This window comes from Lolium perenne, chromosome 1, assembly GCF_019359855.2.
Source record: "Lolium perenne isolate Kyuss_39 chromosome 1, Kyuss_2.0, whole genome shotgun sequence".
Lineage (NCBI taxonomy): Eukaryota > Viridiplantae > Streptophyta > Magnoliopsida > Poales > Poaceae > Lolium > Lolium perenne.
Window position 1 is genome coordinate 82,168,972 of NC_067244.2, and position 26,030 is coordinate 82,195,001.

General features: G+C 40.7%; 2 long non-coding RNA genes across 4 annotated transcripts; both read right to left on the reverse strand.

Moving 5' to 3' along the window:
- Window positions 1-14,591: 14,591 nt before the first annotated feature.
- Window positions 14,592-15,641, reverse strand: LOC127303454 (uncharacterized). Of its 2 annotated transcripts, XR_007853315.2 has the most exons (3): window positions 15,268-15,484; window positions 15,022-15,147; window positions 14,592-14,916 (listed from the first exon to the last, which is right to left on the reverse strand). It is a non-coding gene; the product is annotated as an uncharacterized lncRNA (long non-coding RNA). The 2 variants fall into 2 exon arrangements; XR_007853314.2 differs by having other exon boundaries at window positions 15,022-15,641.
- A 1,982-nt stretch (window positions 15,642-17,623) lies between these two features.
- LOC127294879 (uncharacterized) lies at window positions 17,624-20,641 on the reverse strand. 2 transcript variants are annotated; one of them, XR_007847200.2, is made up of 5 exons: window positions 19,903-20,641; window positions 19,321-19,465; window positions 18,707-19,214; window positions 17,824-18,577; window positions 17,624-17,735 (listed from the first exon to the last, which is right to left on the reverse strand). It is a non-coding gene; the product is annotated as an uncharacterized lncRNA (long non-coding RNA). The 2 variants fall into 2 exon arrangements; XR_007847254.2 differs by having other exon boundaries at window positions 18,707-19,223.
- Window positions 20,642-26,030: the final 5,389 nt, after the last annotated feature.

The following is a 26,030-nucleotide window of genomic DNA, read 5'->3' on the forward strand; positions in this document are numbered from 1 at the left end:
AATTGGTATTATATGTAAATGGTTCATTCGATCACTAAAGTCATCGTTGAATATGTGGGAGCCATTATGGATCTCCAGATCCCGCTATTGGTTATTGGTCGGAGTGAGTACTCAACCATGTCCGCATAGTTCACGAACCGTAGGGTGACACACTTAAAGTTGGATGTTGAAATGGTAGTACTTGAATATGGAATGGAGTTCGAATATTTGTTCGGAGTCCCGGATGAGATCCCGGACATCACGAGGAGTTCCGGAATAGTCCGGAGAATAAGATTCATATATAGGATGTCATTTTATGTGAATTAAAATGTCGCGGAAGGTTCTATGGAAGGTTCTAGAAGGTTCTAGAAAAGTCTGGAAGAAACCACCAAGGAAGGTGGAGTCCACATGGGACTCCACCTCCATGGCCGGCCAAGCCTAGTGGGGGAGGAGTCCCAAGTGGACTCCCCCTTAGGGGGCCGGCCACCCCCCCACATGGGAGGTGGAACTCCCACATTTGGTGGGAGTCCTAGTTGGGCTAGGTTTCCCCCTCTTATGGAAGGTTTTTGGTTCGGGTCTTATTCGAAGACTTGGACACCAACACTTGGGGATCCACCTATATAATGAGGGGCCAAGGGAGGGGGCCGGCCACCCCTAAGACCACAAGCTGGCCGCCCCCCTTGAGTGGCCGGCCACCCCCTCCCAAACCCTAGCCGCCCCCCCTCTCCTCCATAACTCCCGCGTAGCTTTAGCGAAGCTCCGCCGGACTTCTCCACCACCACCGACACCACGCCGTCGTGCTGTCGGATTCAAGAGGAGCTACTACTTCCGCTGCCCGCTGGAACGGGGAGGTGGACGTCGTCTTCATCAACAACCGAACGTGTGACCAAGTACGGAGGTGCTGCCCGTTCGTGGCGCCGGAACCGATCGTGATCAAGATCTTCTACGCGCTTTTGCAAGCAGCAAGTGATCGTCTACCGCAGCAACAAGAGCCTCATCTTGTAGGCTTTGGAATCTCTTCAAGGGTGAGACTCGATACCCCCTCGTTGCTACCGTCTTCTAGATTGCATCTTGGCTTGGATTGCGTGTTCGCGGTAGGAAATTTTTTGTTTTCTATGCAACGTTATCCAACAGTGGTATCAGAGCCGTGTCTATGCATAGATGGTTGCACGAGTAGAACACAATGGTTTTGTGGGCGTTGATGCTCTTGTTATCTTTAGTTTGAGTACTTTGCATCTTTGTGGCATAGTGGGATGAAGCGGCCCGGACTAACTTTACATGACCGCGTTCATGAGACTTGTTCCTCGTTCGACATGCAACTTGTATTGCATAAGAGGCTTTGCGGGTGTCTGTCTCTCCTACTATAGTGAAGATTCAACTTACTCTTCTATTGAAAACATTAGTATCACCGTTGTGGTTCATGTTCGTAGGTAGATTAGATCTCTCTCGAAAACCCTAAACCACGTAAAATATGCAAACCAAATTAGAGACGTCTAACTTGTTTTTGCAGGGTTTGGTGATGTGATATGGCCATGATATGATGATGAATATGTATGAGATGATCATTATTGTATTGTGGCAACCGGCAGGAGCCTTATGGTTGTCTTTAATTTTCATGTTAAGTAGTATTTCAAAGTAGTTGTAATAGTTGCTACATGAGGTGAACAACCATGAAGACGGCGCCATGGACCTTGACGCTACGCCGACGATGATGGAGATCATGCCCGAAGATGATGGAGATCATGTCCGTGCTTTGGAGATGAAGATCAAAGGCGCAAAGACAAAAGGGCCATATCATATCACATATGAACTGCATGTGATGTTAATCCTTTTATGCATCTTATTTTGCTTAGATCGCGACGGTAGCATTATAAGATGATCCCTCACATTAATATCAAGATAATAAAGTGTTCTCCCCTCGTATGCACCGTTGTAACAGTTCGTCGTTTCGAAGCATCTCGTGATGATCGGATGTGATAGATTCAACGATTCATATACAACGGGTGTAAGCCATGTTGCACACGCGGAATACTTGGGTTTGCTTGACGAGCCTAGCATGTACAGACATGGCCTCGGGACAACGGAAACCGAAAGGTTGAACACGAGTCATATGGATGATATGATCAACATGTTGATGTTCACCATTGAAGCTACATCATCTCACGTGATGATCGGTTTTTGGTGTAGTGAATTTGGATCGTGTACCACTTAACAACTATGAGGGATGTTGTATTAAGTGGGAGTTCATTAGTAATTAGATTAAAACATGAACTAATTATCATAAACATAGTTTGAGTAGTATTTTGAATTAATTTTGTAGTATTGGCATCTGTTTACTACTATGCGCTAGTCTTGTAATTGAGATAGAAATACTGTTAAAATCTGACAAGAAACTTTACGGTTTGGTACCGTATTGTTAAAGAATCAAGAATTAATTAAGTCCTATTGCAAACTTTTAGTAAACCTCACATTGTTGATTCAAAGAGTTATGGTTTCAATTAGTACCTAAAGTTATCTTGTCTCCGTGAAACTTGAAGTTCAAATCTGTTTGAAAAGTAAGGAGCTGAAAATTTAGTTTTCAGAAATAATCAAGGTATGAGATATATGTGATATCTAAGACCTTATTGCAAGATGATAGAATATATTTTGGTGAGACTACATAAACTCATAAGTTTTATGGGAATGTACGAAGGTTGAAGACGCAAGGCGTCACAATCCTCCAACTATTGGGGCACTAACGTTATTCGCATATCCATGAAGTGACCATCCTTAATATGCACCGTTACTAAGACTCGTCGTTTCGAAGCATCACGTGATGATCGGGTGTGATAGATTCTACGTGTGCATAAAACGGGTGCAAGCTAGATTTGCACATGCAAATACCAAGGTTAAAACTTTACGAGCCTAGCATGTACATACATGGTCTCGGAAAGTCGTCATGATATGATGGATAAAATTATGAGTGAAATTGTTCATCATATTACAAAGTTACTAATAGTGAAATTTGGAACACTTGTCATATGATGATCAACTTCAAAGTAAGAACCTCAAGGTTATTGGTATTTGACCAACAAACCTAGAAGTTATTAATGTTGAAGTGTTTTTCTGAATAATGAGGAAAGCTAAAAGAGAAACTGCAAAAGATATTTTGGCAAAAAGAAAAGAAAAGACTAGAAAGTCTAGCTCAGGTATATATAAATGATATACATGTTATGGTTGTATTCCTAGTTAAGTCACACAATGAAATTCTTGGGTATTAGTACCATATTGGTTGGTATGAAGTGTCATACAAAACAACGCAATACAAGAATACAATGGCCTAAGTGAGTGACAAGGAATATGATAGGAATGCACGTCTGGAACAAAATAAAGTGTTATTATGTTCATCGTTGACATTCTATCTAGCCCTTAGAATTTATAATAAAGAACTTAATAATTGTTATTTTGCTCTGGTCAAATGAAAACAATGAGTTGTTTAAATTATGACATTACTCCATGTAAAATGGATAAGTTATTATAAATCTTAATGGTGAAACACACATACATAACACTGACGCTAAAAATGCCATAAGGCAAATGATTTGAATTCCACTTATTTGTGGAACCGCCATTTAGGTCATGTTAGAAAGGAATGCATGAAGGAACTCCATGCAAATGGATTTTTGGAGTCATTTGATTTTTGAATCATTTGGTGCTTGCAAATCTTTTCTAAAGAGAATGATTAAAATACCGTTCATAGGCCAAGAGTTGAACGGACAACAAACTTAGTGGAAAAATACATAATGATGTATGTGGTTCACTGAGCATAGTTGTGTGCGGGAGATTCTTCTACTTCATGAAAACTTTCAAACAATGAATTGAGTATATATGTGGATATATTCAATAAGGAAAAGTTTGAAACATTTGAATAGGATTCAAATAAATTTCAGCATGAAGTGGAAATCATCGTAATAGAAAAATCAAATATCTATGATTGGATCATGGTGGAAATATTTGAATTACGAGTTTTAGCGAACATCTAAGAGAGTTATGAAATTGTTCTACAACTCACATTTCTTGGAGAATCATAATGATGATATAGTATCCGAGATATGTATCCAAACCTTGTTGGATTAATGATGAGATAAAATATTATGACGCCATTATATTTTTGTGGATTATGCTTTAGTGACTACCGCTTTTACACTGAATAGAGCATCATCATGATCCGTTGAAATGACACCATACAAGTTATGGCATGGGTATAAACCCTAATAGTCAACCAAAATCGGATGAATGTCTTTGTTGGTTATCCCAGAGATTTAATTGGGAATTCTTCCCACGAGACAAAGACAAAAGTGTTTGTCAATGTTTCTTATTTCCGAGAAATTGTTTCTAGTGAAGTATTTAAGTGGGAGGACAATATAATTTGATAAGGTTTATGAACCTGAGCATAATGATCAGAGTAGCGCAGCATCGGAATTGGTTTCGGAAGCGGCCATAACGATCATGGCTCCCATGACTACAAAGTGTTTTAGCCATGGAGATCGAAGTACATATTAAATCTTGTAGGTATGGTTTACTTTGTGATCAAATAAATGATTTGTGAACAAAGGATTGATTTTGAACAATGATAAACCAACTACAAACAAAGAAGTTATGATGGGCCCTGACTCCGTTAAAATGGCTATACGCCATGAAATCCAAGATAGATGAATACTTTTTGAAAGTAAATGGATCTATAAAATTGATGGACTTGGATGAAATATCTTTGAAGAAGCTTGACTTGTCAAAAAGTTGTTTACGACAAAGTTCAAAGAGTTGACTACGACAAGATTAGATCTTCCGTAGCAATGCTTATAATCTATATGGATTATTCTAGTAATCACTACATATTTCTTTTATGAGATATGTTAGAAGGATGGCAAAATACATTACTTATCAGAAGTGTATATTAAAGGTGTATACAAGATACAACCAAGAGTTTTGCTGGTCCGTGGAATACTAGATAGGTATACGAACTTCAATTGGATGAAGTAAGTATCACGGAGTTGGAATCTTCACCAGATGAAATAGTCAAAGAGTTTTTGATTTCATCAAAGACGATGAAGAGGTTTGCATTTGCAAGAAATTAAGTGGGAGCGCTGAGACATATTTATAATACTTATGTAGATGACATATAGTTGGTTATAAATGATGTAATTATATACTTGATTAAAAGGTTTCATTGAAAATTAAACTTCAATGAAAGGATATGAACTGAAACATATTTAGTGTCAAAATCTATGAAGATAGATTGAAACACAAAATAAGTTTAAGTCAAAGTACATAGAATGGATATTGAAATAGTTCAATATAGAAATATTAAGAAGATGTTCTTGTCATGTAAAGTTTTAACAAGACTTGAGTGTATCTGACACTCAATGAGTAAAAACACATGAGTGATTTTAGATCACGAATAATATGTACACAATCAGATATCTTGTGCTCTAAAATGTTATGAGCATATACCAGAATGATTCATGAGATGATCATTGAAAAACAGTAAGAATATTCTTGAAGTACTTAAGAAGAACCAAGAATATATATATATATAGTTTTGTATGGAGAAATGACAAACAAATCGCTGTAAGATGTTGCACCGATATTTGTTCTGTCACATATGAAAATAAAATTTCAATCTCAAATTAGACTAAGTGCTGTTTTAAAAGGTTGCACAATGAGCTAGAAGTTGTCTATGCTAGATTTAGAATAGTTCTAAATATTGTGACGGATTCTACAAAAGAAGGCAGAATATGTCATTGTTTTGACAAATGACAAAGGATGTTAAAGTCAAGAGGTTCTTTGAGAACTTGGTGTAGTTCCGACAGAGTCAGAATTTTGAAGCTATATTGTGTGTGACAATATTAGTGACATATTTCAGACCGCGGAATTAAGGTTCCACCAGAAGACCAAACATATTTAAATGCCGACTCATTTGGAAATGAGTGATGCGTTGAGACGCAAATGAATTACAAAATACATACGTTTCTGAGCGTGTCAGATCCGTTGACTAAAAACCTCTCCCGTGAGCAAAACATGATAAAGCACCAGAAGGCCAAGGTGTTATATCTTTACAAATGTAAACTAGATTATTGACTCTAGTGCAAGTGGGAGACTGAAGGAGATATGCCCAAGAGGCAATAATAAAAGTGGTTATTATATATCTTTATGTTTATGATAAATGTTTATATATCATGCTATAATTGTATTAACCGAAACATTAGTACATGTGTGATATGTAGACAACAAAGAGTCCCTAGTATGCCTCTTAACTAGCTTGTTGATTAATGGATGATTAGTTTCATAATCATGAACATTGGATGTTATTAATAACAAGGTTATATCATTGTATGAATGATGTAATGGACACACCCAATTAAGCGTAGCATAAGATCTCGTCATTAAGTTATTTGCTATAAGCTTTCGATACATAGTTACCTAGTCCTTATGACCATGAGATCATGTAAATCACTTATATCGGAAAGGTACTTTGATTACACCAAACGCCACTGCGTAAATGGGTGGTTATAAAGGTGGGATTAAGTATCCGGAAAGTATGAGTTGAGGCATATGGATCAACCGTGGGATTTGTCCATCCCGATGACGGATAGATATACTCTGGGCCCTCTCGGTGGAATGTCGTCTAATGTCTTGCAAGCATATGAATGAGTTCATAAGAGACCACATACCACGGTACGAGTAAAGAGTACTTGTCAGGAAACGAGGTTGAACAAGGTATAGAGTGATACCGAAGATCAAACCTCGGACAAGTAAAATATCGCGAGACAAAGGGAATTGGTATTATATGTAAATGGTTCATTCGATCACTAAAGTCATCGTTGAATATGTGGGAGCCATTATGGATCTCCAGATCCCGCTATTGGTTATTGGTCGGAGTGAGTACTCAACCATGTCCGCATAGTTCACGAACCGTAGGGTGACACACTTAAAGTTGGATGTTGAAATGGTAGTACTTGAATATGGAATGGAGTTCGAATATTTGTTCGGAGTCCCGGATGAGATCCCGGACATCACGAGGAGTTCCGGAATAGTCCGGAGAATAAGATTCATATATAGGATGTCATTTTATGTGAATTAAAATGTCGCGGAAGGTTCTATGGAAGGTTCTAGAAGGTTCTAGAAAAGTCCGGAAGAAACCACCAAGGAAGGTGGAGTCCACATGGGACTCCACCTCCATGGCCGGCCAAGCCTAGTGGGGGAGGAGTCCCAAGTGGACTCCCCCTTAGGGGGCCGGCCACCCCCCCACATGGGAGGTGGAACTCCCACCTTTGGTGGGAGTCCTAGTTGGGCTAGGTTTCCCCCTCTTATGGAAGGTTTTTGGTTCGGGTCTTATTCGAAGACTTGGACACCAACACTTGGGGATCCACCTATATAATGAGGGGCCAAGGGAGGGGGCCGGCCACCCCTAAGACCACAAGCTGGCCGCCCCCCTTGAGTGGCCGGCCACCCCCTCCCAAACCCTAGCCGCCCCCCCTCTCCTCCATAACTCCCGCGTAGCTTTAGCGAAGCTCCGCCGGACTTCTCCACCACCACCGACACCACGTCGTCGTGCTGTCGGATTCAAGAGGAGCTACTACTTCCGCTGCCCGCTGGAACGGGGAGGTGGACGTCGTCTTCATCAACAACCGAACGTGTGACCAAGTACGGAGGTGCTGCCCGTTCGTGGCGCCGGAACCGATCGTGATCAAGATCTTCTACGCGCTTTTGCAAGCGGCAAGTGATCGTCTACCGCAGCAACAAGAGCCTCATCTTGTAGGCTTTGGAATCTCTTCAAGGGTGAGACTCGATACCCCCTCGTTGCTACCGTCTTCTAGATTGCATCTTGGCTTGGATTGCGTGTTCGCGGTAGGAAATTTTTTGTTTTCTATGCAACGTTATCCAACAATATTTGTCATGTGTGAAGGCCGAGCATCAACGTCCTAGGTTCTTGATTTCTCTGGCCATTACAAGTTCCATTTTGGAAATGGAAGGGAGTCATGATGGATTTCATCATCGTATTTCTGAGATCCAATTGTGGGTATGAACCTAATTGGGTAATCATCGACCATCTCGCCAAGGTTGCACACTTCATCCCAATCAAGACTACCTATACCGGCCAAAAATTAGAAGACATGTACATCTCTCAGTTTATTAGCCTCCATGGTGCTCCCAAGATGATAGTGTCTGATTGAGGTACTCAATTCAACTGCTTATTCTTGAAGAGACTCCATGAAACTTTGGGTACCAAAATCTCTTCGAGCGCCACTTACCACCTGCAGACTAGAGGTCACATGGAAAGGACAAACCATATACGTGAAGACATGCTCCATGCATGTGTCCTATCCTATGGAGAAAAATGGGAAGATTTTCTACCGTTTGATGAATTCTCATACAACATCATCTACCAGTTGAGTTTGCACATGGCACCAATCAAAGCCCCGTAAGAACACAAATGTCATACTCCTCTAAACTGGTTCGAGACCCAAGATAGACAAGTGTTGGGGCCTGGCATTTTACATGAAGCCGAAGAGCAAGTCCAACTTATCTACGACCGCTTGAAAGCTGCCCAATCTCGTAACAAGATTTATGCCATTCCGAAGCTTCGCCATTGACTTTTAACATCATAGATTTCGTTTATCTTGATGTCACTCTACTTAGGGAATGCAATAATTCCACATCAAGGGCAAGCTTGAGCCAAGATATATTGGCCCTTTCAAGATCCTAGATCGTCAAGGAGAGGAATATAATCAACTAGAGTTGCCCCCATAATTCTTTGAAGTTCATGATGTCTTTCATGTTTCTCAACTCCGTAAGTGCCTTCAAGCCCCCAACAAGCCTGAAGTGTTCAATAATGCAGATCACCGCTCCATCGGCCTCAACCAAGACCTGGCCTATCATGAGAGACCTGAACAACCCGAAAGCGCAAGATCAAGTTTTTTAAGGTTCAGTGGAGCAACTAGTGTGAAGAAGAAGCAACTTGGGAGCGTCAAGTTTATCTTAGGAACCGCTACATCACCTGCTACTCTAGCTAATTTCTCACCCCTTCCATGTGTTATTTCTATGTTATGCATGGCCGTGCCTAAGAGCATATTAGTTGAAGCATATTCTTCTTTTCTCTCAAAAAACCCTCCCACGTTTTCGTTTGACTTTAGCTCTTAGCTTAGGAATCTGGACGATGATATTATTTTTAAGGGGGGAAGGCTTGTAACTCCCCACTTTTTTGTCAACCATACTTGCAAAAATTGAATCCATAAGAAACTTTCATATATGTGTTTGTTTGACTTGTGAATTGCTTATGATGCTTATGATTATATGATATACACATAGTTGACTGCTTGTGTTAATTAAAACAAAAACATCTAAAAATATCCCAAGATCTAATAGCATCAACTCAAATTTAATTGGAGATTCCCTCAATTTGTCCAAAAACCCTAAACCCGGTATTCTCCATTTCTTCTTAAACCATGTTTTCTAGTTTTATCATGTATTTTCAGAATCTCTACTTAATGTTTTTTGGAAATGTGATCTATGTATTGTATCACTCTATTTTCCATCAAAAATAATTTCTATAAAATTAAGTCCATTTTTTCTTGATCACAAAAATGCATGGGAATGGCAACTATGCCATTTCTTGGATTTTTAATCACCAATTAAATATGTGAAAATTCTACCAATCTATCTTATGCAAGTACAACCCCATGTAATCAAAATATCGTCGAGTTATTTTCAAAAACTACTTCAAATCAAATTGCACCAAAAATTGGCACACTCACAAAATGAGACCAGTTCTTTCCAAAATTAATAAAACTCGGACATGGCCTTCACCACATCTTTGCGCATCTCTTTGATCTATCAAGCCATACAATTTCTTGGAGAAAAATGCAACAAACTAAAAATACAAACTTGGTCAATACTTGTATTAATATCCAATTTCATATCTTGTACTAAAATTATTTTTGAATCTCCAAGAAACCACCACATTTCCATCTCCATCACCCCAGAATCTGGTCGGCATGCATGTAATCAAGCCACCCCTTGGAAGATTGTGCGTCAAAGGGAGGAGGACATGGCCGAGCCAAATCTTGGCAGATTTGGTGATTTCTCTCTCGCTCGATCTCTCTCTCCCATCTCTCCAACCAATAGAACTTGCCATATTTCTTGGCAAATAATGCAAGATCCACATTGATGCCGCTATGTGAGGTCACATGATCTTTTCTTCATACTCTTCTTCATCATCTTCTTCTTCATCTTCTTCTTGTTCTTCTTCTTGTTCTTCTACTTGAATTTCCTTGATTCAAAGGACCTTTAACTTCAAAGCAAGAGAGTTGGTCTTGTTCGCTGCATGGGCCATATCCTTGGTCTTCTTGGAGGTGGCGATCATGATGGGCAATGAAATATCCAACAAGCTCATCCGCGATCATCTTTCTCGATGGATACACGAAGTTGACATTGAATCCCAACTCTTTGTTGATAACTTGAATAAATTTTCTCTTGATGAATTCTTACTTCACCCAAAGCCATCATTTAATCTATATCCTCCAAGGCTTGAATCTTTTGTTTCAAGGAAATAAGCCTCACATAAGAAATTGTGAGTAACTCTCCATTATTGACTATGAACATTTGCATATCATGGTTGTTGGCTTCATAATTTGTCCTTTGGATGGATGTGATTCCTTGAAACAAGGTTGTGAGCCTATCCCAAAGATCCTTTGTGAAATAAATGTTGACAACTTGATCATATACCTCACGCTTCAAGCATGACAAAATCTCGTCATCGACGATGGAGTTGAGTTGAAAATCAACCTTCTCTTGATGTGCATATTTCTTTTATCAACGGTCTCAAATCCATTTTTGAACACACCCAAAACTCCACACAAACACTGTTAAGATGAGAACGCGTAGAAGAGTTCCAAAAAGAGAAATTGCATTCATCAAGTTTAGGCGGGTTCCCCAAATGGTTCATATGAGGCATATGTACATGTTGTGTGTGTGTGTGGGGGGGGGGGAGTTGTAAGGAGCAGTATTATAAGATGGAGGATGCTTCTTTACGCAGCCACCATCCTTGTGGGATGGATCAACAAAGCCCTCTTCACCCTATAATTTATGTTTCTCCAAAGAAGCATCAAAGGAATTACCGAGAGCGATTGATACGTCTCAAACGTATCTATAATTTCTTATGTTCCATGATAGTTTTATGACAATACCTACATGTTTTATTCATACTTTATATCATTTTTATGCATTTTCCGGTACTAACCTATTAACAAGATGCCGAAGCGCCAGTTCCTGTTTTCTGCTGTTTTTGGTTTCAGAAATCCTACACAGGAAATATTCTCGGAATTGGACAAAACAAAAGCCCACGGCCCTATTTTCCACGGAGGATTCCAGAACATCGAAGAAGAGTCGGAGAGGGCCAGCAGGGGGGCCACCCCATAGGGCGGCGCGGCCTGGCCCCCTGCCGCGCCCAGGTGTGGGGAGCCCACCCCTGGCTCCCCCGATGCTGCCTCTTCGCCTATATATTCTTTCGTATCGGAAAACCCTAGTACCGAGAGCCAAAATACGAGAAAAGTTACTGAGACGCCGCCGCCATCAATCCCATCTCGGGGGATTCTGAAGATCTCCTCCGGCACCCTGCCGGAGAGGGGAATCATCACCGGAGGGCTCTACATCACCATGCCCGCCTCCGGACTGATGCGTGAGTAGTTCATCCTTGGACTATGGGTCCATAGCAGTAGCTAGATGGTTGTCTTCTCCTATTATGCCATCATGTTTAGATCTTGTGAGCTGCCTATCATGATCAAGATCATCTATTTGTAATGCTACATGTTGTGTTTGTTGGGATCCGATGAATATGGAATACTATGTCAAGTTGATTATCGATCTATCATATATGTGTTGTTTATGATCTTGCATGCTCTCCGTTGCTAGTAGAGGCTCTGGCCAAGTTGATACTTGTAACTCCAAGAGGGGGCATTTATGCTAGATAGTGGGTTCATGCCTCCATTGAATCTGGGACAGTGACAGAAAGTTCTAAGGTTGTGGATGTGCTGTTGCCACTAGGGATAAAACATCAATGCTTTGTCTAAGGATATTTGTATTGTTTACATTACGCACAATACTTAATGCAATTATCTGTTGTTTGCAACTTAATACTGGAAGGGGTGCGGATGCTAACCCGAAGGTGGACTTTTTAGGCATAGATGCATGCTGGATAGCGGTCTATGTTCTTCGTCGTAATGCCCTAAGTAAATCTCATAGTAGTCATCATGATATGTATGTGCATTGGTATGCCCTCTCTATTTGTCAATTGCCCAACTGTAATTTGTTCACCCAACATGTTATTTATCTTATTGGAGAGACACCACTAGTGAACTGTGGACCCCGGTCCATTCTTTTACATATGAAATACAACCTACTGCAATCATTGTTCTCTGTTGTTCTTTGCAAGCAAACATCATTCTCCACACCATACGTTTAATCCTTTGTTTACAGCAAGCCGGTGAGATTGACAACCTCACTGTTAAGTTGGGGCAAAGTATCTTGATTGTGTTGTGCAGGTTCCACGTTGGCGCCGGAATCCCTGGTGTTGCGCCGCACTACACTCCTTTACCAACAACCTTCACGTGGCCTTCATCTCCTACTGGTTCGATAAACCTTGGTTTCTTACTGAGGGAAAACTTGCTGTTGTACGCATCACACCTTCCTCTTGGGATTCCCAACGGACGTGTGCTTTACCGTCACAAGAAGCTACTTTCTGGCACCGTTGCAAGCCTTGTCACGCGCCAGCAGCTACTTTTCTGGCGGCGTTGCCGGGGAGATCAAGACACGCTGCAAGGGGAGTCTCTCACACCCAATCTCTTTACTTTGTTTATTGTCTTGCCTTATTTTATTTTCTGTCTTGTTTGCTTTCTCTATATCAAAAACACAAAAAAATTAGTTACTTGTTTTACTTTATTTAATTTGGTTTGCTTTACTTATTTTTATTATTGCTAAAATGAGTACTCCTGAGAACACTAAGTTGTGTGACTTCACTAGCACAAATAATAATGATTTCATATGCACTCCTATTGCTCCACCTGCTGCTACAGCAGAATTTTATGAAATTAAACCTGCTTTACTAAATCTTGTTATGAGAGAGCAATTTTCCGGTGTTAGTAATGATGATGCTGCTGCCCATCTTAATAATTTTGTTGAACTTTGTGAAATGCAGAAGTATAAGGATGTAGATGGGGATATTATAAAACTGAAATTGTTTCCTTTCTCCTTAAGAGGAAGAGCTAAAGATTGGTTGCTATCTTTGCCTAAAAATAGTATTGATTCATGGACTAAATGTAAAGATGCTTTCATTGGAAGATATTATCCTCCTGCTAAAATTATATCTTTGAGAAGTAGAATTATGAATTTTAAGCAATTGGATAATGAACATGTCGCCCAAGCATGGGAGAGAATGAAATCTTCGGTAAAGAATTACCCTACCCATGGACTAACTACTTGGATGATCATCCAAACCTTTTATGCAGGATTAAATTTTTCTTCAAGGAACCTATTGGATTCAGCTGCTGGAGGTACTTTTATGTCCATCACTTTGGGTGCTGCAACAAAGCTTCTTGATGATATGATGATCAACTACTCTGAATGGCACACTGAAAGGACTCCTCAAGGTAAGAAGGTAAATTCTGTTGAAGAAACCTCTGCCTTGAGTGATAAGATCGATGTTATTATGTCTATGCTTGTTAATGGTAAATCTCATGTTGATCCTAATAATGTTCCTTTAGCTTCATTGGTTGCTCAAGAAGAGCATGTTGATGTGAACTTCATTAAAAATAATAATTTCAACAACAATGCTTATAGGAATAATTTTGGTAACAACAACTATAGGCCATATCCTTCTAATAATGGTAATGGTTATGGTAACTAGATTTAGATGTGCGCCTTGGCGCACGATCCCGTGGAGCTCGTGTCGATGTAAGAAAGATAAAATTAACTGCATTTCTTAGGTTTTAAAAAAAAAGTTCTTGCTAGAACTAAATTAGGACAATCAGAGCAGCAAATTGCTAAAAGTGATAATCGGTAAATAGGAGTTGTGGAGATAATTTGAAGAGCTTCATTTACAAAAACTTTTGGAGTTCAAAGCAAACTAATTAGCGATAGAATATAATAATAGTTGCAACAAAAAACTATCAGTCATCTATTCAATATCATGGTAGCATAAGACTGTTTCTGAGCACTATATTGGTAGCAACAATTTTTCAGCTCGTTCTTGTATAGGTTTATTTATAGCTTAATGACCATTAATCCATAGGTACGAATGGAGCGACAAATCTCTAATTTTGCAATAAAACTGAAGAGTCGAAACACGGTAACAAACTGAGAAATCATGAAACAATACATCCATCATACATAAAAGAAGGTGGATCAATACACAATCCCAAAGTAAAAAATGCCCCACAATAATGTATCAGTAATCTCGTATGCAAAACATTGTATTGATGAAGCATGGAAATGTCAAAACAACTAAGGTAGATGGTCCTAAGCATATAGGAAATTAAAACCTGGAAATGTAATTAACCTATGCATTGTTGCCTTGTGACTATATTAACGCAGAATTATGAAATTATGGCATGAAAATCGAAAGATCCTAATATTAAATAAAATGCAATACATGCAGCCATACTGATTATATCATGATATTATTGCTGCATACTTTTCTACCCATTTTTAAAATCTAAAACATATCGCATTGCTTTCTTTCCGCTGTATAGGCAAAGACAAAATATATCAAATGATACACCTAAAGCTTTGTAATATCTATAATGGGCATTTTCGTATTCGTAAACAAAAAAAAACCAAGATAAGTAGAAAATGCGTTTCCGAAACTTATTGGACACCTTTCCATATAGATGCTTCCGATGGCATCTGCAAGCAAGAAACAAAAATTACGATCATGGAGTCAATGAGCGCAAGCTATGTACAAAATAATTAGTGCACAACCAGTTATATAAAATACCAAGCAATATGTACCTATATACGTCCACTCGAACATTTGCAGCGGAAGGGAAAAAAGAAAACCTTGATCCATTTTATATCTCCACTCCATCTGATATTCACGGGGAGTTTCCAAATTCAAGGAGTGTAGAAAAAATAGGCCTGAAACACAACACAAAATATTAAGGTTTGAACCAAGGGAAACCACTCCTGACTTCAGGTTTGAAGTTTCAACATCTAGGAAATTCAATCAATCTCATCATTGAGGAACATATATTCTACCTTCCAAGTGGTGTCAGGTGGTAAGTGAAGAACACAACTGGCCTAGTCATCATTCCAAAATGAGTTCAAAAGAAAAATATTCTTTCGGACTGAACGAAGAGAAGCAAGATAATATATACATATATAAGGTGCAGCTTGTACACTGAACCAGTATGTGTCAAAAGCGACCAGATTTCCCTGGTGAAGCCACCATCTGAAGTAGCAATGCAAAACCATTTCCTAAATCTGGAACATGGGTCTTCCGTAGCACCCATCAGGTGAAACTTTTCCAAAACATCAACTAAAATTACATAACAGAGAAGAAATATAAAGCATTTCCGATCCAATATCTTGAAATGGAGCACCTTTGCACACTGTCGAACCTGCTGGTAAACAACAGCAAATCCTAAAAGAGTCAATAAAAAAAAAAAAGATTTTTTTTTTCAAGAGGGATCTCCATAAACTGCCATGAGCCGCACTGATTGAACTACTCGACTCTAAATTTGGTGCTACTTACTAAAATGGAACTTTTTTAGATTATAAACATGCTAAAAGTATATGCAGGGACTTGGACGTTCCTCTCCCCCGTCACTGTAGCGAGAGAGGCGATTTCTGAAACCACCCCGTCTTCCCACCTCACTCGCCGGTGATTCGCGGTTTCCTCCGCCTCCGGCGGTCGCTCCGGCGGCGGGAGGTTGGGGAAACCGCGGATCTCGGCTTGTACATAGCGTAGGGCTAGGTAGGGTTCCGGCCGGCGGCGCCATGGAGGTGGAGGTGCTCTCGGTGCGGTGTTTGCTGTCGGCTTGCATCCCCTTCTGCGGCGGCGCTCTACGGAGTTCTGGCGTGCTGCGGCTGACTTCCTCGAGCTCGGCGGTCTTCGGATCTCGCGAGTTCGTCAGGCCCCGCCCGGATCTGGCTTGGCGGCGGATCCGAAGCTTGAAGACGAAGGTGAAGATGATGGTGTCCATCGCGACGACGACGGCGGTCCAGCGAGTAGGATCTACGGATTCGGCGATCGGCGACTTCCCGGCTGCCACGGGGCTGGCTCCAATCCAAGGCCTGAGGCGGAGCAGCGGCAGCGGCGCGCCACCGACGGCTCCTGTTCGTCGCCGGAGTTGGGATCTAGAAGGGCTTCTTTGTAATTTTCTGTTTGTTCTGGATCTTTCTGTAAGAACGATGGGCTAATATTATCTTCTCTTTCCGCAAAAAAAAAAGTATATGCAGGGAACATATGCAAACCTATTCAGGTACAATATTCTACAATGTCGCCAAAAGAATTGACTACTAAATCTGAATGCTAGCAGAAGAACTACCTCGATGTGAAAAAAGCTACATTATAATTTTACAAGTTCTTCTATATAAGTTGGCTTTGCAAACCAATGAACATTATGGGGCATATATTATACAACTTTATCCAGTAAATATATACTCCATATTGACAACTACACACTTAAATATCATTAAGACCAGGTTCATCGCTTTAGATAGGGCACGTTGGTGGAAGAGACACCAGTCACACCAGCCCCTGTAGCCAAGAGGAACGGTGTCTCGTCAGTGCCATCACTATTCATGTCACCAAAAAATAGGATCAGTTTGAAGTCTATTAAATCTTCAACCATCCAGATTAAGGATAATTTTGGTTTGCAATTAACAACAATTGTTGTCCTTTTGCCTACTCACTATAGCTAGCTGGATATATGAACTTCTGAAGCAAAATCTAGTAACAACAATTGCAGGACAGTAATAGGAAAAACTGAAACAAAAGAAAAAGCTTAACCACAAATAACACAATAGAATATTATATTTCAGGAGCATCAAGAGATCAACTAATTAGCCAAATAAGCTCACACTATACTACTGTGAGCTGTAAACAATTGATTAAGGAAAGAATAATTAAGCACTGGTAATTGCATGAGTAAATAGTGAGGGTGATTGTGAAGTAATAATTGTAGTGTAAAAAGGAACACTAATATATTTAACTCTCTGCTGTCAAACTTAAGATATCCATAGGTAGATCGATAAAAATAGATAACCCAGGTACTCACTTAGCTAGAATGCATAAATAGCAGTTAATAGACATTAAGCCAACCATGTATACACACGCACACATCTGATCATATCTTTGGTAAACGAAAATTAAGAGCAGGTTTTAAAGTAAGAAAGAAAATATGGATAAAATTACATTAGAAAAAAGATGGATACAATTACTTAGCCAACATAATGTGAACTTCCATCCTACAGTATAAAAGGGAGATGAGACTACTGGCTTACTAACAGGGTAATATTTATTTCTTGGTTCCTAACATACCTTTTTCTTAGACATCACTATATTGGATATGTTCAAATTCTTCATTCAGAGACTTTCTCGCCCTCAAGAATCAACCTACGGGTCACATGTCTTCAAATAGTCGCAGCGACTCTTCAATGGGTCTAACCCTTCATGGACTTTCTTTCTTCTTTTCCCTGTATTCCTTGAGTTGTTCTCCGGTCTGGTAATCATATATGAGCCAGAATTTGCAAATTTTATTTCTCAAGCACTCGATGTACATAACATGACAAAGGAGAAAAGAAAAATACCTGATAATCCACATAGGCTAATCCTTTCCGTATTAACTTTGCACCCTCCAAATATTGGCATGACCAATATGAAGATGTCCATTAGATTCTGCTGGGAAACGGGTCATCACTTTGCGCACATATGCTCATTTCATGAACGCATGCATTATTGTAGGTACAGAAATTATACATTTGTAAGCACTATGGGATATCAAAAAGTGCCTACAGCAAATATATATACAATTGTTCTTATAAATTAAATGAACCAATACCAAGCAGGGAATGTACTTCCAACTTAGCTCCGTCCGATAACCAATAGCAGTTCCAGAGATGAAAATATCATGTTGGAACACAATCATATATCAAATTAGTTGCAATATCACATACAATCTTTTAGATGCAATAGATATAGGAAAAGTGGATGATGATACAAAATTATATGGTAAAGGAATACACAGAGAAGCAAAAAATGGCAGAAGTAAATATAAAAGTAGAATGGTCAATATTGTTATAAAATATCAAAAAAAAATCTTCTCAGGAAGATGGTTAGCATCTCATGTCCTTGGTTTACTGCAATACCTCCTCCTTAAGTTGATACACCTAATCTACCACACAATACCAACAAGGAGGTCCCAATCATGTCATAAATAAAGTTGCTGCAAAAAACATCACCTCAATAAAGTGGAATCAGCCTCCTTTGGGTCAAAGTTGCTGCAAAAAGATCAACTCAAATAAGGTTTGCTTGAACTGGCATCTGCTTCTTCCACACAAAAATCTGCACAAACAGAAGCAGGAAGAACCATGGAATAAATTTGGCAAATTAGATCCAAAAAAATCTCCATCAACATAATTAAATAAGGAAGTGCTGCAGATCCCGTTAGAGAAGATAAGGAGGATGAAGAACCTGTAGGTCTCCTTCAAAGAAGAGGTGGAGGAGGGTATGCTGTTGTGCTAGTGGTCCAGTGACCATGAAGAGGAAGAGGAGGCCAAAAGTCTAGCACATGCGGAGCCCTACCGGACGCTCCTCTCGACGGCGGCACGTTACGTAGTGCTGGCCCGAGCGGCAGGCTGCGCTGATGCCGCCGGCCTCCAGTGGCACATCAAAGACGTGCAGAACGAGGAGCTCCACAAGCGTCTTCTCCCGGCGACGGCACGGCACGCGGAGGCGGCGCGAGTGCTGCTCTACTACCAAAAGTAACGCTTCCTTCTTCTGTCTAGGTCAACAATGTTTAAAAGCTTATGTTAATTGGGCTGAGATAAGAAGACACTTAACTGCAAACCGATAGTGAGCTCGAAGGTGGTAGGATGGAGCTCGGGCTGATATGATGGTACGGAGCCGACACAGAGCCATTAAGAAAATATTGAAACTTTCATTTATTAACCATTCATCCCCTATTAATAATTTCTGTAAGCTGCAAAAACTAAAACCCAGTTTGTCACTTCGAAAGGGAAAAAATAAATTGACCATAAGATAAATAGCAAAGCTGATATGTGAGTATCATGAAACTCAGGTCTCACATTTGGTTGCCATTGGAAGTAGTAAGATCCTTCCATTGTTAGCAAAAGACTACTGCAGCTAACATGTCACAAACTTCAACACTAAGAGGAATGTACATCTTCAGGTCAACAATCTTCTCGAGCAAAAGCAGAGCCCCACAACGATCTGCGCAGTCAAAACAAAGATAGTAATCAAATCCTATAACAGAATTAACTTGGAAGTGAATTAATAGGAGAAATGCAATCATAAGTAGGACAATAAGGTATGCACGTTACATAAAACAACATCGATAAATTAATGAAACGATGCTACAACTCTCTAGGAGCATAGCAAATTGTTCAACTTTCTAGGAATAGAATGGAACTATGCCCTAACCAACTCCACAACCAATTAAAGCTTGGCTCGTCCTCCTTTCATGTTGTATTTCTTAGACAGAACTTGAAAAAAAAAAGACTATGGATCAGATCCAGAGAATCACTAAATAATATTCCCATGGAGGATTTTTGCCAAACACCTTCTAGGCAAAAACAAAGATAAGAAACTACGGGAATTAAATGGAGAGATAGTGAAGAGGGAGATCAGGATGTGGAGAGGCAAATTACCCTGGCTCATCAACATGTGCTCCTCCATTGAATGCAGCGGAGGATGAAGAGGCTGAGCAGCAGACTGGCGCGGAAGCTCATAAGGCCGGCTCGAGTCAGCGGGAACGTGAATAATAGGTGGAGCTCCACCAGCCCCTTCTCTCACAGGCGGCATGGCGTACGGCGACAGTGCGTTGCTCCTGCCGGCCGGCGGCGCGAAGGGATCCAAATCGTGGACACAGACCTCGTCTTCCTCCTCTAGCCGTCGCACATCGCTGACGAATTCGTCGCGGCTGCTACCTCTCCGTCCTTCCCGAGCCCCTCCTCGTTTTCGTGGTGGGCTCCTCTCTGTTTTCCCCTTCTCCCCATCTGCTTCCACTCCTCTGTTCGAGGTGAAGCTCGAACCCAGGACCGAGCTTGTGGAGGACGCCGGGAAGGAGGGTCCCGGTATGGAGGGACGCGGCGGTCGTCACCGCTGCTGCCTCTCCGTCGGTGCGCTGGGGCAGAGGAGGAGGCGGGGTGCGGCGGCGATGGGGCAGAGGAGGAGGCGGAGCTCGGGTGGCGGCGGGATTTAGCGAGCGAGGGGCGCGAGCAGAGAGGACGACGCGCCAACACCGGGCCGGATGGGCTTCATCGACCCGTGGATAAAAAGCGGGTCGCGCGAGGGCCTCGCGTCCTGGACTACTCCACCAGTGAAAAATGGACGGACAAGATTGCCAGACGGGAAGATCCAACGGCTACGAGCAGCTAATCTCTGTGAGGCCCCCTATAGGGGGCATCATATACAACGTTAGATTCTTATGGTAGATCTGTTTTGCCTAGTGAGGAAAAGATGCTAGAAATTGAAAGAGCTACTAAGAGCTTTATGCAATCACAATATGAGCAAAATCAATTGTTTACTAATGAACAATCTGCCTTGTTGAAAAATATAGGGAATCAACTTGAGAATTTGAATATGGAAATTTTTGGGTTGCAAACTAAGCTTTCAAATGCTGAAAACCGAATTTCATACATGTATGAGTCACAAGCTTCTTTAATTAATAAAATGTCTGCTAAACCCGAGGATAATGATAACAAAATTCTTGCTACAACAAACGCTATCCAAGTTCGAATTAATGACAATATTAGAATGATGGCTGAATTGCATGCTAGGTGTGAAAGAGAAGAAAAACTTGCTAAAGAGAATAATGTAGCTAAAGTTTGGACTATAACCACCACTAGTAATGTTGATGCTTCACATGTTGCTAAGCCTCCTACTATCAATGGTACAATAATTGGTGTTGGCAATGTTTCTACTTCTACTACAAAGCGTGCAAAATTGCCTGAAATTGCTGAAACTGTTTGTGATAAAAGTGCTGAAATTTTTCAAAGTGTTGGGGACAATGGTCTGATACGTCTCCAACGTATCTATAATTTCTGATGTTCCATGCTAGTTTTATGACAATACCTACATGTTTTGCTCACACTTTATAATGATTTTATGCATTTTCTGGAACTAACCTATTAACAAGATGCCGAAGTGCCAGTTCCTGTTTTCTGCTGTTTTTGGTTCCAGAAAGGCTGTTCGGGCAATATTCCCGAAATTGGACGAAACAAAATCCCACGATCTTATATTTCACGGAAGGTTCCAGAAGTCCGAAGGTGAGGTGACCCGGCATACCACTGCATGGTGTAGTATGCAAGTCTGATATAACACCAATGAAACACAGTTCCACTAGTATTATATCGCTCAGAGTGGTACAACAGAAACATATGCGGGTCCAAGGCATGTCTATAGAATTACATACAGACTCTGTTACATAAGATCAGCACAGCCTCCTACTTTACAATGAGGTAAATCTGCAAGTAAACTCCAGAAGAACGACTCGTAGTCTAATCCTATCACGAACTCTATCTGTAGAGTATTTGACTAGCTATAGGGGCTATGAATAGATTCTAGCTAAATAGGAGCTAGGTTTAGGAAGCTAGTTCCCTTCTATGGTTAAACCAGGTTTTCTCCTTGTTGGATATGGTATCTGACTCCTCTGACAGGGTCCTGTCTCTTGAAGTAGTTGTTGACTCCTCGGCCTTCGAGTTGCACTGTAGATCCTCCTTTGATGCCTCCATATCTAAGCAGGGGATTTAAGAGTGGTATGAGTACGAGCGTACTCAACAAGTTCATTATAGGAAAGAGGTGTTTAATGCACTAGCTACAACATTAGACCAGAAAGCCTAATACCAATGCAGGTTTTCATAACCATTTCTTAAAAAGGTTGCTTTTATTCAGAAGAACTATGTCCGTCAGCCTTCACCGGTTTACTAGAACTTCATGGAGCTCCTTTTCGGCAGCGTCCGCAGTTCCATATCCCGGAACAGGGAGTGACAGGTCACGATTCATTACACTCTGCAGAGGTGTGTTGCTTTACCCATAAGAGATCTTAACCTTGGTGCCAACCGGGCGCGCAACCCGTCCACACTTCCTTTGGTGTGAGGCCCGGTATAAGGTCATAGCCAATCATATTCCTCCGCTACCTCGCACACCCACCCTTTGTTGCATACCCTGAACCTGGGTCCTCGCCGGTCCTCTTACACCAATTAAGGATGGACCCCGACCACGACGACAGTCTGGGATCGAACCAAACTCCTTCGCCGGTAGCTGCAACCCATCATAGACCGCAATACCGTGGGGACTTAGGACTCCCCAGCCTCACCAGCTTGCTCCTCGGGATACAAGTGTACTACGGACAATGTCGTGGGGACTTAGGACTCCCCAGCCTCACCAGCATGTTCCCTCGGATTACAAGTGTACTACGGTAAAGCGCATCCGTTGATGTACAAGAGGTGGAAATACGGTTGACTATTCCGTCCCACTCTAGATCTTATGGTTAACACGGGTATTACGGCACAAGAATCACTCGACGACATTTGTTGTTTAATCCTAGATGGATATAAACCCTTGCAATGGAACCTCCACCATATCAACACAATCCATGGTTCCATTGCCCACCACTTAGTCATATTCATAGTTATGAAAATAGTGGTTTTGCTTTTTATGCAATAGTGATAAACATAGTACTTTGCAAGTAATTTGATAAAAATACTCAAATGACATGAGCAAGTGATGAACTTGCCTTTCTTGACTGCAAGATTATGCAGGCAAGGTCTTCGATACGCAATAACTCCAAATTCTGAAATAGCATCATCATCCGGTAAGGACGATGTTTAAAAGATTGGCAAGGATGCAATAATGCATAAGTATGAGATGCAATCGCTCTAAGCGTGACCCAACCCCGATGATTTAGGATCAGTGAGTTGTAATGATTGGTCCAGGGTGTGTTGCACTTTTAGAGTGATTCACAAACAAGGTTCTTATTCAGGGTTGTTTGTTTTAGAATCATAAGCAGGTGGTAAAATGCATAGTAACAATCATACACACCCAGGAATAGTAGTTGTATATATATTTCAAAAGAATAACTTTTGGAGAACATATTCTTTAATAAAGAACAAGTATGATAATTTGGTTGGGGTTCTATGGTTGACTATGGTTTCATGTAGTTGCTGGAGTAAGTATTAGATGGATCACAACCTAGTTGGATTCATCAGCAATTAGGCTTGATTGGTTTTACTTAAGCATAAGTATCTTAAGCAATTAATAGTATATGATTGTTATCAGGGTTGGTATACCTGATTGGTGTTAGATAGTTAGGGTTTATAGGTCCTATAAGGCCGGTTTGATGGCTACTCCCTATTTACTGCAAAAGAATAACTTTTGAAGAACATATTACTTAAGTAAGAAGAAGTATTACAATTAAGGTTGAGGTTATCTTGGATTAGCTATTGGATTTCTAAGTAGAGAATGGTTGGTTCCTAAATAGGATGGTTCATAAGTATCTCACATTAGTAGGTTTAGTGGAGTATGGGATGTAAGGTAATCATCAATCATGGTTACTGTTAGGGTTCATCACAATAGTGTGATGCTAAATAGGAATGAATAAGGATGATGGCTTTGGTAATAGGATCTAGGGTTTACACTTGGTTGACCATACTTGATTATTTAGGTCTGATGAAGATGAACACATGGGATACCCATATATTAGTGATAGGTCTCTATTATTTTATGTGGACATAGGTATGTCTTTAGTTGCTAATCCTGGCTCTATGATTTGAAAGATAGTACAATGATCACATGTTCTAACCTTGGTTTTAGGTTAGAAGCAAATTAGGTTTCACATGTAGTAATGGAGCTTAGGTCTAAATGGCATTAGGGTTTTAGGATTACACATGAAATTATGAAACCACAGTGTTACTTTTATTGGAACTAGGTTTTCATAAATACTACTTAGTTCTTGGTTAATAACTTTACTATAAAGTTGAAGCTATTAATAACTTAAGGATAAAAATAATATTGCATTTGGCATTTTATTATTTTTAAACAATTAATAATTAGGGTATTTATTAATCAGGGTTTAAATCATTCTGATAATGATTTAACAAATAAAGAAAATTAGTTTTAAAGTTTTCTTTATTTATTTACTGTTTTCTATTTAATTTGGAATTTTTTCCTAATTATTGATTTTTTAATTCAATTAGGAATAAAAGAAAAAGGCTTAATTATCAAGTTTAAAACAATTAATTTTTTATTAAAAATAAAAGTTTCATATTATATTTTTATTGGATAGAATTTTCTTTTCTAAGAATTTTGATATGTTATTTACCTTTTTCTGAGTTATAATGAATTTTATATGAATTTGCAAAGTTGTAGTAATTATTGAATTGAAATTTAAATAAGAAAAGCACTAGAGTTACCCGGTCAATCTACCCACACAGCCCCTGACTGGTGGGGCTCGACCACGTCAGCTGCCACGGTGGCGACTACGTGGCACACCTCACGGTGGCCGGCGGTGCAGTCGACGACGGCGCCGCCGTTCCCGGGCTTGCACGGACGGGGTACACACACCAACCGATTCAGCGCGCCAAGACGAAGCTATTGGTACCCGCGCCGCTCCTAAGTGGTCGCCGGAGCTCGCCCGCCGGCGAGGCCGAACGGCGACGGACACGGGCACACGCGGCTAGGAGGCTATGGGCGACGGTTTGATGCAATAAGAGGCTCAGTAGGTGCGTGGGCTCACCGTGAGCACGACGGGCATGTCGGCGAGGTCGATGGAGGACGGAGAAGACGCGGCGGTCGCCATTTCCCTCGCAGTACCGCGGAAGGGAACGGCCAAATTCTCTCTTCTCCGAGCTTCCCTTGACGTGTAGCTGTACCAGATGATCGAGGACGTCGAGGCGCTCCTCCTGAGCTCAACGGCGAGCTCCGGGGTGGTCTGAAACGGTGGGGCGAGATGGTCTCGGCGAGCTAGGGTTTCGGATTTTGGCGCAAACGAGACGAAGTGAGGGGAAATTGAGGGTGTCCTCGCCATTTATATGGTTCCCGGCGTGTGCTGGAGGTCAACAATGCCGGCGGCAACTGCGGGACGTGGCTCACCTCGTCGCGGTGGCAAGCTCCCGCGCGTCCAGTGACGAAGACGAAGACGACGACGTCTCCTTCGTCTTTATCCATGCGAAAGGTTATTTGGGCCGCGATGGGCTGTGCTTGGCTGGTGCGGCTGGGCTTCTGGTGGGCTACTCCACGGGCAGGTGAGGTCTGGTAAGGTTTTTCTCTCCCCTTTTCTTTTTCCATTCCGTTTTCTGTTTTTACATTTGCCCATTTCAATTCATATTTTAATTCTGTTATATTTGTAGGTGTTTAATATGTTAATTCCATTTTGATGTTGTGTAGTGACTATCACATCATTATTCTGTTTGAAACAAGTATTTCACATTGGATTATATTACATACTAATGGGTGATTCAAAATAGCCATTAGGCATGATGTTATATCCTCATTTTAAATGTTATGTTCTTCTTTTGTATCCATCTGTTTGTATTGTTAGGTTTTGATACTTTTTATCTTAAGGTATTTTAGGGGTTGTTCAAAAGGCTTGGTTTCTATTTAAGATGGGATGACTTACATATGAATTTATGTGTGCCCAACTTATTAGGGTTTAATAGTTTCTATTATAACCTCCTTCCGAGATTAACATTATCCTTATCCTTTAAAGTATCTAATATAAGTATTGTTTCAATCATGATTTGATATTAATTATAAGGATAAGTGGTGGATAAGTGTT